The sequence below is a fragment of the Notamacropus eugenii genome, chromosome 1 (genome assembly GCF_028372415.1).
Source record: "Notamacropus eugenii isolate mMacEug1 chromosome 1, mMacEug1.pri_v2, whole genome shotgun sequence".
In the NCBI taxonomy this organism is placed as follows: Eukaryota; Metazoa; Chordata; class Mammalia; order Diprotodontia; family Macropodidae; genus Notamacropus; species Notamacropus eugenii.
Window position 1 is genome coordinate 222665108 of NC_092872.1, and position 20097 is coordinate 222685204.

Here is a 20097-nt window from a genome sequence, read left to right on the forward strand (position 1 = left end):
TGCACTGCAGAATCTCAGGCATATCAGAACAGGATAGGAGTCCAGCAGAATTGAGCGAGTGAGAGCAGTGGCGCCCCAGGTATCAGCAGCAGCTGCTCCTGAGACTATCCACTCGCAGATCAAATGTCTGTAAGTCACCTACTTGAAGTTCTGGGAGTCAAGATGGTGGAGTGATCAGTAAATGCTCTCCCCCTCCCCTTGTTGACCTTGAAAGACCCATAAAATATTTCCCCAGAAAAATCACAGAACAGTGGGATCAACTGAAGGATAAACAATTTCTTGGCACATGAGGCTAGGAAAATATCTAAGCAGGGTTGTTCTTGCTGTGGCTGAAGGGGACCAGTGCAAGACCAGAGTTGTCCCAGACAGCTCCACCTCAGCAAATCAGGGGGAGATCCTGAGCCCCGGGGGGGTGGAGGCCACAACCACCAACACCAGGACCCCAGGCATGCCTCAGCACCCCAGGGGAATTGGGAAGACACTAGGGCAGATGGGATCACCAACCGCTGAGCTTGCCTATGCTCTGGCTCAGCAGAGGAGACCTGCTGTAGCTAGATCATACCTCCCCCACACTTAATGCAGTTAGCTCCAGGGTAACTCTGGGGAAACCCAGAAAGACTTCATCTGGCCTCCGCTTTCTCACACCAGCCAGCTCAGCACCAGGTAAGCTGCAACATTTTAGCTTCTAGTTCAAAGCCTCAAGTTCAAGGCACAAAAACTATGGGACAGAGCCCTTAGCTGAAAGAACCAGAGGCCACAACAAACAAAGCCTCAAAATCAAGGCACAAGAACTGTGGGACAGATCCCCTTGTGCCCTAGAAGCAGAGATCTACTTTAAAAGTCAGGAAAAGGGTGATCATCCTCATCATGAGTAAGAAGCAAAGCAGAAAAGAGATAGACCATAGAATCTTTCTATGGGGACAAGGACCAAAGCATGAGTACCAAAGAGGTTAGCATTGAGACTGTATTTCCATTTGAAACTTCAGAAGGGAATATGCACTGGTCTGAAGCACAAAGGGCATTCTTAGAAGAACTGAAGAAGGATTTTATTTTTTTTTAAATTTACTTATTTATTTTTTAAATATTCTACAATTACTACCATAAAACTTAGATTTTTTACCCCTCCCACCTATCCCCCACCATCCCCCTCCCTCCCCAAGATGGCATATAATTCTATATAGGATCTACATATACTTTCCTATTGAATACATTTTTACTATAATCGTACTGTGTGGACGTGTAAGGGGTGCTGACCTCCACGCCATCTGGGATGCCACACTGATGGACATCAAATAAACTGAGTCCAGAGCAGGGAAGGGTGAACAAGATGGCGCTGGAAGGGACGGCCCCACCCCTGGTTTGTGTTTGTTACTATAGTTCTGGCTTGTGTTCGTTACTATAGTTTTGGGTTTGTTTGTGTGTGTTGCCATGGTTCCTTGGGCTGACTGGCAGAGACCACATAACCAGAGTGCTTGCTTGAATAAATCGGAGTTGCTTCATGACCTGCTCTCCTGCCTCATTCTTTTACTCGTGAGCTCCACAGGAGGATGAGCAGCCTGCTGGTCAGGCATAAGACTTGTTCCTCTTGGTGTGCTATGCCGTTACCATAGCATGGACGAACTAAAATAAATGGAAGAAATCATATAACAAATTAAAACATAATACACACACACACACACACACACATACACACACACACACACACACAAACATGATCTACTTCATTCTGTGAATGAATTCCATAGTTCTTTCTCTGAGTGTGGAAGGCATTTTGCCTTAGAAAACCATAAGTTCTTGTGTTATTATGAAGTTCCAAGTTTACCAGAAAAAACTCTCGCCCACTGTAGTCAATGCTGTGCACAAAGTTCTCCTGGTTCTGCTCTTTTTGCTAAGCATTAGATCATTTAAGTCTTTCCAGGCCTTTTTGAAGTCTTCTTGTTCATCATTTCTTATGGCGCAATAGTACTCCATTACATTCATATATCATAATTTATTCAGCCATTCCCCAATTAATGGACATCCCCTCGATTTCCAGTTTTTGGCAACTACAAAGAATGCTGCTATAAATATTTTTGTACATGTGGGACCCTTTCCCATTTTTATGATCTTTTGGGGATGCAGTCCTAGTAGCAATATTGCTGGGTCAAAGGGTATGCACATTTTTGTAGTATTTTGGGCATAGTTTCAAACTGCTCTCCAGAATGGTTGGATGAGCTCACAGCTCCATCAACAATGAATTAGTGTTCCAACTCTCCCACATCCTCTCCAATATTTATCATTTTCCTGTTCTGTCATGTTTGCCAATCTGATAGGTGTGATGTGGTACCTCAGAGTTGTTTTTATTTGCATCTCTGTAATCAAAAGTGATGTAGAGCATTTTTTCATATGATTATAGATATCTTTAATTTCTTCCTCTGAAAATTGCCTGTCCATATCCTTTGACCATTTATCACTTGGGGAATGACTTGTATTGTTGTACATTTGACTCAGTTCTCTATATATTCTAGAAATGAGGCTTTTATTCCCAAGATTAGCTGTAAAAACTCTTTCCCAATTTACTACATCCCTCTGAATTTTGGTTGCATTGGCTTTGGTTGTGCAAAAACTTTTTGGTTTAATGTAATCAAAATTATCTATCTTGCATTTTGTAATGCTTTCTATCTCTTCTTTAGTAAAAAATTCTTCCCTCTGAAGAAGGATTTTAAAAGTCAAATTGGAAAAATAGAAGAAAAACTGGCCAGTGATTTTAAGAATATGAAAAAAGAAATCACAGAAGAATTTTAAAGGAAAATTAGACAAAGCCTAACTGGGAAAATTGGACAAATGGAAAAGACAGTACAAAAACTAAATGGAGAAAATAACTTCTTAAAACGAGTAATTGGACAAATGGAAAAGGAAATGCAAAAGTTAACTGAAGAAAACAATTTAAAAAAAAAGAAAAAGAAATAGAAGGAATTAGAATAGGCAAAGAAGAAAATAAATTATCAGTCTTTGCACACAATATGGTGATATAATTAGAGAGTCCTAGAGAATCAAGTAAAAACTACTTGAACTAATAAGCAGCTTTAGCAAAATTTCAGGATACAAAATAAACCTGTATAAATTATCTGCATTTCTATATATTAGTAACAAAGTCCAAAACAGCAAGAGATAGAAAGAGAAATCTCATTTAAAGTTACTGTAGACATCATATAATATTTGGGGGTCTATCTGTCAAAACAAACTCAGGGACTACATGAACACAATTACAAAACACATTTCGCACAAATAAAGTCAGATCTAAATAATTGGATAAACATCAGTTGCTTGTGGGTAGTTTTCAGAGGAAGAAATTAAAGATATCTATAGTCATATGAAAAAATGCTCTAAATCATTATTGATTAGAGAGATACAAATCAAAACAACTCTGAGATACGACATCACACCTATCAGATTGGCTAACATGACAAAACAGGATGATGATAAATTTTGGAGAAGATGTAGGAGAGTTGGAACACTAATTCATTGTTGGTGGAGCTGTGAGCTCATCCAACCATTCTGGAGAGCAGTTTGGAACTATGCCCAAAGGGCTATAGAAGTGTGCATATGCCTTGACCCAGCAATACTGCTTCTAGGTATAAAAGTGGGGAAAAGGACTCACGTGGACAAAAATATTTATAGCTGCTCTCTTTTTGGTGGACAAAAACTGGAAACTGAGGGAATACCCATCAGTTGGGGAATGGCTGAACAAGTTGTGGTATATGAATGTAAAAGAATACTATTGTATTCTTTGTAATACTGTTGTAATACAAACAGGTGGACTTCAGAAATACCTGGAAAGACTTATGTGAACTGATGGTGAGTGAAATGAGGAGAACGAGGAGAACATTATACACAATAACAGCCACAGTGTGTAAGGACTGTTTTTGATAGACTTAATCCTCCACAACAATGCAGAGACCTAAAACATTTCCAAAGGACTCATGATGCAAAATGCCATCCCCACCCAGAGAAAGAACTATGGAGTCTGAACACAGAATGAAGGAGACTATTTTCTTCTTTGTTATGTTTGGTTTTGTTTAGTTCTGCTCATGCTTTCTCCTGTTCGTTTTAATTCTTCTATGCAACATGACTAATGTGAAAATGGGTTTAATAAGAATGTATGCATAGAGCCTATATAAGATTACATCTCATTTGGGGAGGGAGGGGGAGAAAATTTAAAACTTATGGAAGTGATTGTTGAAAATTGAAAACAGACAAATAAATAAATTTGGAGGAAATAAAAAAAGTTAAAGTAATGCAATAATGGAAAAAGGACGAAGAAGTGGGTAGCTCTTACTAATGATCATAAGTGGCATGTACAAGAAATCTGCAAACAGAAAGAAAAGGGGTGGGGGATGATGGCTCTCATTAAATGAATCTCACTCTTATCTGAACCACAGGATTATTGGGGAAGGGAGGGAAGCAGGGAGGGAGGAAGAGAGAGAGAGAATTTTGGTGTCCAAACTCAGTAAACTCAACAGGAAAACAGGTAGGGAATGGAAGAGTGAATAATATCAAGAAATACTTCCTGATCCCTAGGAGGAGACTAAAAGGAAAATGAAAAAAAGAAAAGGACCAGAAATTAAGGCAGCATCTATCAACTGGAGAAAAACAATACTGTGAAGAAAAATAACTTTGAAAGATTTAAGAATTCTCATCAAAGCAAAAAACAAACAGAAAACAAAACCCACAAGCAAACCTGTCTCCAGAGGAGGATGTATAAAGAAGCATTCAATTCAGTTAATCAAAGAAGAATGATATGTTCTAGGTTTTATATATATATATATATATATATATATATATATATATATATATATATATATATACACACACACACATATATATGTATGTACACATATACATACACACATGTGTGTGTATTCATCTTTGATTATGGTCACTGTGTGGATTTCTTTTGCTTGACTATGCTTTGTGGGTACAAAAGTTTTTTTTTTAAATGTTTTTAAAAGAGTAAGGGAGTAGTAGTAATGGAAGAGGAGGAAAAGAAGAAAAAGGAGAAGAGTAGAAGCTTCTATTATAAAGAGGGAATTACTTTTTCCATAAGAATTAAGAAAATAAGTCATTGTATACAAAACAGAAATGCTTGATTGCATTAAATTAAATGTCTGCACTACAAAATATATAGACAAATTATTGGTAAGATATTGTAAGACCAATAAAAAAGCCTCTAAAATATATAAGAAGCTGTCAAAAAATTTCAAAGGCTGCTGCTGATCCTCAGTGGAAAAATGATCAAAGAACATGAACAAATAATTTACAAAAGAGAAAGCACAAATTGATAATAATCACTTGAAAAATACTCAACCTCACCAATAATCAAAGACATGCAAATTAAAATGACTTTGTTGTACTGCTTCAAATATACCAAATTGGCAAAAATAGCTAAAAGCAATACAAATTAATGCTGTCGGGGTTGTGGAGAAACAGGTACGTTCATTTATTGCTTGGTGGAATTGCAAACTAATAGAATCTTCTTAGAAAGTAATTTGGCACTAAGCAGTAGAAGTTATAAAAATATCTTTGACCCAATAATTTCATTGCTGAAATTATACCCAGATATTTTTTAAAGGAGAACTAGCTGTTCAAAGATTTTTATAGCTGCATTATTTATAATTGAAAGGAAAAAATTGGGAGTCATTTAAGTTTTCTGCTATCGCGGAATGGTAAATAAATGGTAGTACACTAATATAATGGAATATTATAGTGCAAATAAGATAAACAAGTATGAGGAATGTAAATTAATTTGGAAAGAACTTTAAGAAATAATACAAAGTGTGTGTCGGGTAAAGTGAAGAGACGTAAAGAACACAGAGTACATACTAATCCATAAAAGGAAAATTGAATGGGAGTAAAGCACAGAATACCTGGGGAGATTTACATAAAGCAACAGAAGTTGCCAATTAATAGGTCAATCAACACATTTATTAAGTGCCTATTAGTTGCCTATTATCTGGTGCAGCTAGGCTGCACAGTAGATAAAGTATTGGACCTGGAATCAGGAAAACCTGAGTTCACAGCCAACTTCTAACAATTATTAACTGTGTGTCTCTCTGCAAGTCACTTAACCTTTATTTGCCTCAATTTCCTGCTCTGTAAAATGGAAATGATAATAGTGGGACCTACCTCCCAGGGTGTTGTGAGGATCAGATAGGATAATTGCAAAGCATTTAAGCACAGTTCCTGACACATAGTGTTATATAAGATAGAGTCCCAGTGATGGTCTTAAGGAAAGGAACACATGAATTCAAATGCTAACTCATATGAGGTATCATGTCTACCATATTAATAAATTAGCCTTTATAGTTTTAAGGTTTGCAAATTACTTTACACATACCATCTTATTTAATTACAATAACCCTGAGAGGTAGGTGCTTTTATTACTCCCATTTCCCAGATGGGGAAACTGAGGCAAGCAGAGATCCATGATTTGGCTACAAGCACACAACTAGTGTCTAAAGCAAGATTTGAACTACACCACCTAGTTGACTCTACTATTGTATCAAAACATTCTCTAGCATTTTGTTTTTACCACTTCATTAATTTCTGTATATTAATTCTTTCTCCCTAACTGGATTATATGCTTTGCAGAGAACAGGGACTAAGACCTTTATCCTTACCTGACCCCCTACCTCAGTGCTCTATATACTTATATTGTAAATACACAATAATATTTCATGATGAGATTGGTTGGTTTATTAGGAAATCCATTGTATTCAGGGCATTGAGAGAATTTTAGGGATGATGCAATTTATGAGTTAGCAAGCGATCTACACTCTGCTGTGGTTTAAATATGTTGAAGTTTTTAAAAACTATTCTGGCAATCAAGAGCAAATGATCCGTTAGACAGACTGTTCTTGTCCCAACTCATCGTGATCTTAGACAAGTCATTTATGTATGCTGTCAGTCTCAGTTTGCTTATGTAAAAATAAGGGGGTTGGTATAGCTTGTCTCTAAAGTCCATTCCTCTCCCATCCCAATACTGAATTCTACCAACAAGTTTTAATTCTCTCACGTAATTTATTTACAGACTCATATTAGATGTCATTTCACTGCTATTGTCTACTTTAAATAAATTCACTCAGATAAGCTATTTAATATCCAGAGTCACAGTATGATCTGCTCCCCTACCAAGTAAATAGTAAATATGAATAAGCAAATACACATTCTTTGTTGTAGATAAGAAATGCTGATAAATACTTTAGGTACTAAAATATTTACTTCTTGCTGTTAACACTGTTATATGCCAAATCCAAGGATGGAAGAATTTTATTACTTCTGGTTGCAGCAGTTGAAAGACCAAGTGATTCAAAGTGAGAATGCCAAGGGAAGGTTGCCAGCACTAAAATTTACCATGAAAAACAGGATTGTGTATAAGGTAACCAGAAACACAAATAGTGACAGCACTGAACAAGGTCTGCAGAACTCAGTGGGGAAAAGCGGAGGGGAAAGACTTGTTTCTGACTTGTTCAACAAAGAGGTTGACAATCCAATGCATTAAGTTCCAAGTTTCAGAACTGTTAAAAACAGAACAAAACAAAGAAACCAGAACTGCCAAGGACAAAGAAATTTCCAGTTAGACCAGCTCAGAGATCCTGACCTGGTAGCTATATTCTCCCTCAGGCTAGGACTCTTTTCAGTGCAAAACTTCTTCTTCAAAGAAGAGTGACGGATTTGGGCCCCTAGAGAAAGCAGCATGAAATATGCCCATAAATCAGCTTTTTAAGACAAGTTCAGTTGAAAGAAAGAAACCCCAGGATACAGTTTTGTATGAAGGAGATATTGAACTCAGAACTTTGACCTTGATAGGAAAAGATTCCAGGGCATCCTCATGAGGTAGATATCTACTTCTAGCAGGAGCCCAGAAGAAGCGAGTCAACTGTGGCATGGCCCTTTGGAAAAGGGAGAATGATGCCTTGTAACTTCCTAAGTTAATTAAATATTTACTAACTAGGTGTTAAGCATAATAGACATTATGCTTAATAGACGTTGATAGACATTAATAGACAATAGACATTGGATATGTTCTATAGTAAGGAAGTAAAAAATCATGAAGTCTCACATTTCCTTACAGGATTTAGCATCTTTTTAAAATTGAACAATATACCATAACTATTTTTGACCATTTAGTAGAATAGCTACAGAACCTGTCCTTGGAGTTAGGAAGACCTGCTGTTGATATATACAGACTTTATGACCCTGGGCAAATCACTCAGTTGCTTAGGGGCCCAGAAAATTCTCTAAGACAAAAAAATTGCCAAAGAATTGCAGAGTTGCATTAGTGGAGGGGTTTCCACAGCCCAGGGAGTTTAGTGCTCTCTTGAAATCGTGGTATGATGGATATAGCACTGCTTCTGGAGTCAGAGGATGTGTTTTGTGACTATGGACAAATTACTTAGTATTCCTCGATCTCAGTTACCTCAACTACAAAAAGGAGGGCAAACCTTTAAAGTCCTTTCCAACTTTAATTCTCTTATCAGTTACAAGTTTGGAACAATTTAAAAAATCATCTTTTCTTATTTAGAATCCCCTAGGTGGTACATCAGATAGAGCTCTGAGCCTGGAGTCAAAAAGACAGAGTTCAAATCCAGCTTTAGTCCCTGACTAGCTGTGTGACCCTGGGCAAGTCACTTAATTTACATTATTCCCAAATTATTTTTTGGCCATAACTAGAGATCAGTTTAATGGATTGTAATTTAGAACAAATACAAAGAGAATGATTTTGATTGATTGTAAGCTCCTTAAGGGCAGAAATTGTAATGGTTTGTATCTTTGAATTTCCAGTGCTTATCATAAAGTTCTAGATAAAACATTTACGGAATTCAAAGTTACTTTTAATCAGTTCCTTGTATAACTTAGACCATGTGGCACTGGAGAGAAGCACCATTACGAAGGAATATACATTGGAAACCTGGTTTCTTCTTCTATAAAATGTGGATAATCATACCTTGTAGTATCTGCCTTTCAGTGTTGTTTTAAGACTTAAGATAATTCGATATTTTAAATCTTTGAGTGCTACGTAAATAAGTGCCAGTTATTATGATTGCGGTTTTTGTTGCTGTTTTATTGATGGTACTTCACATCATCCTTGAGAAAAATCATATACATTCTTTTGGGATATTCAAGTTCCCTGGGAAAGAATATTTCCCAACTTTGTAGAGATAGACATGTGACTGTTCTCATGGCTAATGTGAAAGTACGGAGGTGCATCAGATAATGAAGTTTCATCAGAATGAAAATTTTGCAGAGAGTGGTAGCTCACAGGATGTTAGTGGTTCAGAATTTCATAAACTAGTGCCAGAACTACTTCTTCATCTCCATTTTGGGCCTTGAGACATCGTGTATTATCTTGGACACTTGGAGTCAGGAGAAAGACTTCTATTCACATCCCTTTCTAACATTTTCTGGGTGCATGATCCTCAGCTAGTCACTTCAGTCAGTGAGTCGATAAACATTTTAAAGTGCCTATTATATGTCATCTACTGTGCTGAAAGCTGGGGTTACAAAGAAAGATAAAAAGGCAGTCAATCCCTGATCTCAAGGAGCTCGTAATCTAGTGGGGGAGACAATTTGGAAACAACTATGTACAAACAAGATCTATACAGGATAAATTTGAAATAATCATCAGAGGGAAGGCTTGGGATTAAGAAAGATTGGGAAAGGCTTCTTGTAGAAGGTGGGATTTTGACTGGGACTTGAAATTAGTGAGGGAAGTCAGGAGGTAGAGGGGAGGAAGGAGAACACTTTAAGCATGGAGATCAGCCAGTGAAAATGCTCAGTGTTGGGAGATGTTGTCTTGTTCCAATAATATGAAGGAGGCAAGTATCACTGGATTGAAGAGTAGGGAGGAGGCATAAGGTATAAGAGAACTGGAAAAATTGAAGGGGGTAGGTTATGAAGAGCAATGAATACCAATCAGGAATTTATATTTGACTCTAGAGGTGATAGTGAGCCACTGGAGGTTAATGGGTAAGAGTCCTTACTTTCAATGAAGGTCCATTTATTCCTATGCATTCTGATTTTTTAAAAATAGGACTAGGTATTTTATTTTGTCAAAAACTTTCTGCCTCTACTGCCAGACTCATTAGATTTTTGTGTTTTTGCTACTTATGTTATAGTTTCCTAATACTGAAACAGTGTTGCATTCCTGGGTCTTTGAAACTGGAAAAAAAATTAAAATCAGTTTAAAGTGGCTAAAACCAGTTTAAACCATCAAAATCCAGTTAAAACTGGCCAAAACCAGTTTAAAATGACCAAAACCAGTTAAAACTGGAAAATACCACTAAAACCAATTTAAATCATCCAAAAACAATTTAAACTAACCCAAGCCAGTTAAAACTGGAGAAAAAAAAAACAGTTAAAACCAGAAAAAAAAACAGTTAAACTGGAAAAAAAAAGTTTAAACAGGCCAAAACAAATTAAACCAGTTTAAACCAGAAAAAAATTTTCAAATTGGCAAAAACTAGTTTACACTGCTTCAGGAGGTGCAGTGTTTTGTGAATCCCTTTAAGATACTCATAGTTGGGTGATTGGGAAGACCTGAGTCAATTATGAACTGGAGTAGGGTGAGACTTAGTGCAGGAGGGTCCCAAGTTTGAGGTAACGAGGTGTTATGACGATAGAATCAACAAGATTTGGCAACCAACTGGTTATGGGAGAGGGACAAGTATGAGAGAGAGTAGAGTTGAGGATGACACTTAGGTTTCAAACCTCTCAGAGCCTCAGTTTCCTTATCTGTCAAATCTGATTAATACCTGTACCTGCCCCACAGGGTTGTTATAATATCAGATCAGCTAATGTGAAGATAACATGAGATGCCAAATGTACAGTGCTTTGCATATAAATATAATGAACATAAATATAAAATTTGCTATATAAATTCTAGCTATTATTAATGTACATGAAGCAAATTCTAAATCTTTGGGTTCTACAAAAAGTCAGCTATTTATAAATATAAAAATGAGGAAACTGTCCAGTAGACTGAAGCTATCCAAGCAGCCATATAACTCCCTCCCTCCCCCATTTCCTTTGAGGTGCTTTGTGTCTTTGGTAGGCAGCATGACTATTGTCAATCAAAGTGTTTCTGGGGCAGTGAGAACCTTTTAAAAATACAGAATTACTTTCTTTCCAGGAAACATTGTGAATTGGAACCTGGCAGAGAAAAGCCAAATAATGTCAGCAGTTCTCCAGGTGCACACCACTAACCAGGATCAGTCTGTAGCTTACAAGCAAGGGCACAAAGGCAGCAGCAGGAAACCCATCTTTCCAGCTCGGGGATATAGGAAGAGGTGAGGGTACAGATGTTAAAATTGGATATTTGGCTTTAGGAACTGAGTTTCTGCTTGGTCAGGCTGTGATTGAAACCTGGGAAGGTAAAGGCCCCTAACAAGGAAGGCTTTGAACCATCACCTGACAATGAAACCCGCTGTTTGAGGAGCCCAGTTTAAGAAGACTTAGTTAATTACCACCCACAGAAAAAGAGGGTCTTATAATGGAAACAGTGAGACCTTTTCTATCTGGTGGTGTGAATGAATTGCTGCAGGATAAGTGGGAGGTTGTTTCCCAGAGCCAGAGTTATGGAGGGCCCCTCCCCCTCCTTATTTCTGCACAGGAGAAGGAATCATAAAGGCCTCCTCTGCAGGCCTAATTCTGGGTTGTGTATTTTGACAAAGATGCTTTTTCATCACGGTGAACGTAAAAATGTCGTAAAATCAAAAGGTAGTGAAGTGTAGATGTAATCTGAATGAGCCTCAGCACAGTTAATCCAAGGGTCAGACTTGAAATGGGCTGTCTTCGCTCATCAGCTCCAGATGCTTAGGTCCCTGGACATTCTGGGAGTCCCATAGTTTGGCACTTAGCTGAGATGACTCAATTGTCAGGTCCACGCTGGGGGTGGGGAAGGAGAAGAGCATGTGTATTCAGTGTCAGACAGGGAAGCACACACTCATTCCCTGCTAGGTGGCTTTTTTTTGTTTGTTTTTAGAGAGTGACTGCTTGCTCATATTATGGAAAGAATCTGAACACAGGCTTCATTAATCACAGAGGTGGCAATCAGGAGGCAATTATGGTCTCACAAGGAGAGATATAAGATTGCAAGGCCCCAGATGAATCATAATAGAGGATGGGATTAATGATATCACGCCTTGCATTTGGAGGTCGGCGCCTGGCTCCTTGCCCAAGCAGGCCTTGGGGCTGTGAATTAGAACATAAAGGGGATGTTTCATCTTCCCACTTCAGGGAAGCTAGCCTTGGGTTTTGTAAGGGATGGAACCCTTGACCAAATGATTGTCATACCATCTAATTTTTCCATGAAAGTATTAGTCCTAAGAGAAACTATTTCTGTATTTTGCATGGGACCTGCTTTGTATATGCAACCAAAGTACCTGGATCAAAAAAACTGACTGACATACGCTTTTAATACCATCTTAAGGTAAAAAATTCAGACCCTTAGCATCCTAATTATGATCTTTGAAGGCAGGGCTGGTTTTATTTTGTGTTTATATCTTTAGTACCTAGAACAAGATCTGGTACTTAATACATACTTGTTGGTGATGGATTAAACTATATTATTGCAACAGCTTGTTAAGCAAGCCTCACTCAATTCAAGGTATTCCTTAACTACTTTATCTGCCATGTGGATGCTGGACTAATGCTCCCTGCTGCCTGTTGCAGATAGGATAATCTTGTTGGTAGGCAGCACAATGCATAGTTTTGGTTTCAGAGTTAGGAAAACCTGAGTTATAATCCTACCTCAGACAATTACTAGCTGTGTGGCCCTGGATAAATCATTTTACCTCTTTTAGACTCAGTTTCCTCTTTTGTAGAACTTAATTGTGTATTATATTATATTATTATATATTACATATATAATATATATTATTATGTATTATATTATGTCATTCTCTGTTAATGTTGTCTTCCAACTAATTGTAAACTCTTAGGGAAGAGGGACCATCTCTTCTAGATCTCTTGTAAACTTTACAATTCTGATGACACAATAAGTACTCAGGACATATTTGTTAATTGCTTACCGACAAATTTTATTATTTGTGCAAAAATCAATCCCTGAGATCCCCCCTCAAAATTCCCCTAATGATTCAATAGAAATCAGATTGATACCATATCAAAAGGAAATGACCCTAATGACTAAGGATTTTTCTTCTGAAGCTACAAACTTCCTAGTCATGGATTAGAATGAATAACACAATTTCAAAAAGCCAAAAATCTTGTGTATCTCACAAATTATCTTCTCTGCAGGGCTTATTGTAGTATTAATTCAGAAAGCTTACAATCATTTCCTGATTAAAGCATTTTTAACCATGAGGGGGAGCTCCGAAGTGACAGTAGGGATTGGTAGCTTCTTTGGGTTACTTTGGTGGCAGGCAGTTTGCCAATTTTGCAAGCTCATTTGAAGCCCACCGGCCCAGAACTTTCCTAGCCTATTATCCTTGCTTATTACCTGCCCCTCTGAGGTTTTCCTCAAGGCAACTGTGAAATCAACAAATTGTCTACAACATCTTTTACACTAAAAATGACCATTTCCTTCCAGCCCAGGGACTTTCTAAACTTGTGATTTCTTTACCCAAAGGGGCACAAAACAGATGTAGGGATATCTACTACATTTGGTCCTAGATGTTATGAGCTTTTTGATAATTTAACACTGGTTAACCTTGCTTCTTTAGATCAGCTGAATCAAATATTTACTCTCAGAAAATAGCCTCTCCTCAATATTTTTTTTCTTCTCTCATTTCTATATCTAAGCTTTAAGTAAAGCATTACAAAGAGCTGAGGGTTTTTGTTAGCCATCTATTTTATTAAAATTGTACTCAATAGCCTCTCGAGTGCTTAGGAAAAAGAGTAAAGCTCCTAGAACTTCTCTATTCCTATGTTCAAAGGTCCACAAGCCTGTCTATTAATGTATGGAGCTTTCTGAGGAAACTCACTCTTAAGAATGCTGATTAGCAACTTACTACAATTTATAATCTTAAAGAATTGCTTGGGGGCACAAAATGGCTTCATATAGCCAGTGTATGTCAGAAACAGGAACATGAATGTACTTAATCTTGACTCCTAGACCACCTCTGTATCAGACACTTATTAAGTATGTAATCCTGGGCAAGTCACTTGTTCGCTGTCTGCCTCAGTTTTCTCATCTATAAAATGGTGATAATATCAGTATGTGCCTCTACCTCCTAAAGTTGCGAGGTTCAAATGAGTTAATATTTGTATAATGCTTTGCAAAACCTAAAAATTACATAAGTGTCATTATTATTATTTTAACAATGAATTATTAAGTAACTGCTATATTCTAGGCACTGTGCTATGCTCTGGGTACATAAAAAGAGGAAAAAGACAATTCCTGACCTCAAGGAATTTACAATCCAATTGGAGAGACAACAAACAAACAAATACATAGTAAGCAAGCTATATACTGCATAAATAGGAAATAACAGAGGGAAGGAACTAGAATTGAGAGGGGTTAGGAAAGTCTTCCTGTAAAAGGCAGGATTTTAGTTGGGCCCAAAAGAAAACCACGGAAGTAAAAAGCCAGAGTTGAGGAGGGAAAACATTCCAGGAATGGGAGACAGAGAAAATGTCCAGAGAAAAGAGATGCAACAGTTAGGAGATCAGTGTCAAGAGTACCTGTCAGGGAATAAGGGTATAAGAAGCTTTGAAGGGTGGGAGGGGCTGGGTTGTCAAGGATTTGAATGGCAAATAGAGTATTTTATATTTGACCCTTGAGGTGATAGGGAGCCACTGGAGCTTATTGGGGCTGGGGGCGGGTGGGGAGGAGCATGGTGGAGACAGAACAAGACCTGGGTTTTAGGAAAATCACTTTGGTGGCTGGAGAATGATTTGGAGTGGGGAGAGAATTTTGCAGGTAGACCCAGCAGAAGGCTATTGCAATAATCCAGGTGAGAGATGATGAAGGTCTGCACAAGCATGGTATCAGTGTCAGAGGAGAGAAGAGAGTTTATTTAAGAGACATTGCAAAATGACATCCACAGGCCTGGGCAACAGATTGGATTTAGGGGGTAGGAGTGAGGAGTCCTGAGGACCTGGGTGGATATTTCTTCTTCCTCTTCTTCCTCTTCCTCTTCTTCTTCCTCTTCCTTCTTCTTCCTCTTCCTTCTTCTTGTTCTTCCTTCTTCTTGTTCTTGTTCTTCTTCCTTCTTCTTCTTCCCTCTTCTTCTTCTTCCTTGTTCTTCTTCCCTCTTCTTCTTCTTTCTTGTTCTTCTTCCTTGTTCTTCTTCCTTCTTCTTCTTCCTTCTTCTTCTTCCTTGTTCTTCTTCCTTGTTCTTCTTCCTTGTTCTTCTTCCTTGTTCTTCTTCCTTGTTCTTCTTCCTTCTTCTTCTTCCTTGTTCTTCTTCCTTCTTCTTCTTCCTTGTTCTTCTTCCTTCTTCTTCTTCCTTGTTCTTCTTCTTCCTTCTTCTTCCTTCTTTTTCTTCCTTCTTCTTCTTCCTTGTTCTTCTTCTTCCTTCTTCTTCTTCCTTCTTCCTCTTTCCCTTCTTCTTCTTCTTTCTTCTTCTTCTTACTTCTTCTTCTTCTTTCTTCTTCTTCTTCTTCTCCTTCTTCTTCTTCTTCTTCTTCACCTCTTTCATAGAACTTTTATTCATTTATTTTTTCTTACTGAAATTTGTATTGATAAACTCATTCATACCTCTCAACACATCACCTCTGCTACCTTTCAGGGGAAAAATTCTGTTTCTTTACCTTTCTCTTTTATCACCTGTTATTATTCTCTATCTATAGTCTATAATGAAGGACAGGGAAGAGAGTAGGGTAACAAGTATTATACAGTTTTATGCTTCTCTGTATTTCTCCCTTTCATTCAGGTTTATTACTCACCAGTTTCCAGATTCTAGGAATCTAGGGACTGCTCTACTTGTGAAAAGACAAGGAGCTGAGAAAACCTTCTCTGTCTCATAGTCTTTTTGTTGATACAAATTATCTGAATATTCTTTTTTCCCCTTGTTGACTTGATTTATTTGCTATTTTTTGGTGATTTAAACATTTTAGTTGTATTTTATTTTTTCCTCAGTTACATGTCTAGAAAAATTTTAGCATTCATTTTTACAAGATTTTGAGTTCTAAATTTTTCTGTCTTCCTCTGTCCTCTCCCTACTTCTGAAAATGGTAGGCAGTTTGGTATAGTTTATACATGTGTTATCATGTAAAAATATTTCCATATTAGTCACATTTGGGAAAGAAGAAACAGATCAAAAGGGAAAAAAATCCATGAGAATGAATAAAGTTAAAAAAATATATGATTTGATCACCCTTTAGAGTCCAGCAGTTCTTTATCTGGATATCAATAGCATTTTCCATTTGGTTATCACTGTGCTGCTGATAAGAGCTGAATTATTCATAATTGATCATCATACAATATTGCTGATACTGTGTACAATGCTTTCCTGGTTCTGCACAGTTCATTTTGCATCAGTTTGTATAAACCTTTCCAAGTTTTTCTGAAATCTGTCGGTTCATTTTTTCTTATTGCACAACAGTATTCCATCACATTCATATATCACAGCTTGTTCAGCCATTCTCAAATTGATGGATACGCACTCAATTTCTAATATTTTGCTATAAGTTTTTTTCGCATGTATGTTATTTTCCCCTTTTTTGCGATCTCTTTGGGATGCAGACCTACTAGTGATATTGCTAGATCAAAGCATAGTTTGATTGTTTTTTGGGCATAGTTACAAATTACTCTCCAGAATGGTTGGATCAGTTCATAACTCCCCTAACAGTGCATCAGTGTCCCAATTCCTCCACATCCTCTACAGCGTTTATCATTTACATTTTTTTTTGTCAGATTGGCCAGTCTGATGATGTGAAGTGGTATTTCAGAGTTGTTTTCATTTGCATTTCTCTACTCAAAGGTGATTTAGAGCACATCTTTATATGCCTATAGATCGCTTTGTTTCTTCATGTGAAAACTGCCTGTTCAAATCAGTTGGAGAATGGCTTGTATTCTTCTAAATTTAACTCAGTTCTCTACATGTTTGAGAAATGAGGTCTTTATCAAAGACAATTGATATATAAAGATTGTTTCCCAGCTTTCTGCTTTCCTTTTAATCTTAGTTGCATTGATTTTGTTTGTACAAAAGCTTTATAAATTAATATAATCAAATTAGCTATTTTATTTTTTGTAATGCTCTCTTTCACTTATTTGGTCATGAATTTTTACCCTCCAAATAGATCTGGCAGTTAGGCTATTCCTAACACATTGCAGGAGTCTGGTTTTTGATCCACTATGCTATCTGCTACAATTTTATGGGAGAGTTCATTTCGTTCACATTCACAGTCATGATTATTGTGCATTTTCCCCCATCCTATTCTTACTTCCAATTGTCCTCTCTCTTTTCACCCTTTCCCTCCTCACCAGTGTTTTGCTTCTGTGTACTACCTCCCTTGATCTGCCTTCCCTTCTGTCAGCCTCCCCTCTTAATTGATCTCCTTTCCTATCTCCCTGTCAAGTAGGATAGATTTTTATATTCAACTGAATGTGTATATGATTCCCTCTTTGAGCCAATGCTTATGAGAGTAAGGTTCAAATGATGTTTATTGCCCATTGTCCCTTCATCCCCTCCACTGGAATAGGTCTTTCTCACCTCTTCAAGTAAAATAATTTACCCCATTCTACCTCTTGCTTTTTTCTCCACCCATTGTACTTCCCTTTCTCATCTTTTATGTCATTTCCTCAGATTTACCTTATACCCATTCCCTCTGTCTATGTATATTTCTTCTAGCTGTACTATTAGTAATATAAATTTTAGAAATTGCAAGTATCATCTTCCCATGTTGGGATGTAAATAGTTTAGTTCTATTGAATTCTTATGTTTTCTTTTCTCTTTTTACCTGTTTATAATTCTTCTGGGTGATATTGGAGGTCAATTTTTTTGGTTTATTTCTGGTCTTCTCATTATGAAATTCTTTTATTTCATTGAATGATCATTTGCCCCCTTGATGTATTATGATTAATTTTGCCAGGTGTAAAGGATTCTTGGTTGTAGTCCTAGATCTTTTGCCTCCCAAAATATGTTCCATGACTTCAGATCCTTTGATGTTGTAATCCTGACTGTGACTCCCTGATATTTGAATTGTTTCTTTCTAGTCACTTGCAGTATTTTTTCCTTGACCTGATGGTTCTGAAATTTGGCTATAATGTGAGTTGGAGTTTTTATTTTGCGGTCTCTTTTCTGAGGACATTGGTGGATTTTTTCAATGCATATTTTGCCCTCTGAGTCCAGGTCATTGATAATTTCTCGAAAGATACTATCTATGTCCTGCTTTTGATTATGGCATTCAGGTAGTCTAATGATTCTGATTCCTTTTCAAAATCAAATTAATTTATTTTTGGTTTTCAATATTGACTTCCAAAAATTTTTGAATTTCAAATTTTCTCCCTAACTCTCACCTCCCCTACCCCAGGACAGTGTGTATTCTGATTACCCCTTCATCCAATCTGCCCTCCTTTCTATCAACCCACACCCCCTTATCCCCTTCCCTTTTATTTTCCTGTAGGACAAGATAGATCTCCACATTCTCTCCCTTCTCTCCCTCCTCATCCACCTTCATTGAGAAGACAAACAATTTGATATAGGTTATACATGGGTTGTCATGCAGAACACTTCCATAACAGTCATGTTGTGAAAGACTGTATTTCCCTCCATCCTGTCCCATCCTACATTTATTCAATTCTCTCCTTTTGACCTGTCCCTCTAGCAAAATGTTTGTTTCCAGTTACCCTTTCCCCCAGTCTGCCATCTCTTCTATTATCCCCCTCTCTTATCTCCTTCCCCCCACTTTCCTGTAGGGTAAGATAAACTTCCATACCCAATTGAGTATGTATGTTATTCACTCCTGAAGCCAAATCCCATGAAAGGAAGGCTCACTTATTCTACTCACCTTCCCCTTCTTCCCTGTAAAAGCTCTTTACAGTCACTTCTGTGAGATGATTTACTACATTCTACCTCTCCCTTTCTCTTTATCCCAATACCTTCCTCTCAATGTATTTTTAGATATCATCCCTTTAAAATCAGCTTACCCTGTGCCCTCTGTCTATATATATACATGTATATACACACACACATACAAACACATACATGTATATACATACATATATACACATACATACATACACATATACATATATAAACATATATACAATCATATATGTATATATTTCCTCCAATTACCCTAATACTGACAAAGATCCCATAATTTACAAATATCATCTTTCCACATAGAAATGTAAATAGTTCAACTTTAAAAAGTGCCTTGTGGTTTCTCTTTTCTGTTTATCTTTTTATGCTTCTCTTGATTCTTGCATTTGAAAGTCAAATTTTCTTTTCGGCTTTGGTCTTTTCAACAAGATGCTTGGAAGTCCTCTATTTCATTGAAATTCCATTTTTTCCCCTGAGGTATTATACTCAGTTTTTCTGGAAAAATGATTCTTGGTTTTAATCCTAGCTCCTCTGACACACTGAATATCATATTCCAAGCCCTTTGACCCCTAAGTGTAGAAGTTGCTGAAGCCTGTGTTATCCTGATTGTATTTCTACAATACTTGAATTGTTTCTTTCTGGCTGCTTGTAATATTTTCTCCTTGACCTAGGAACTCTGGAATTTGATTACAAAATTCCTAGGAGTTTTTCTTTTGGAGATCTCTTTCAGCACATGATAGGTGAATTCTTTCCATTTCTATTTTACCCTCAGGTTCTAGATATCAGGGAAATTTTCCTTGATAATTTCTTGGAAGATGATGTCTAGGCTCTTTTTTTGATCATGGCTTTCAGGTAGTCCAATAATTTTAAAATAATCTCTCCTGGATCTATTTTTCAGGTCAGTTGTTTTTCCAGTGAGATATTTCACATTGTCTTCTATTTTTTTTCATTCTTTTGGTTTTGTTTTATAATTTCTTAATTTCTCATAAAGTGATTAGCTTCCATATGCTCTATTCTAATTTTTAAAGTGCTATTTTATTCAGTGAGTTTTTGTATTTCCTTTTCCATTTGGCCATTTCTGCTTCTTAAGCCATTCTTCTCCTCA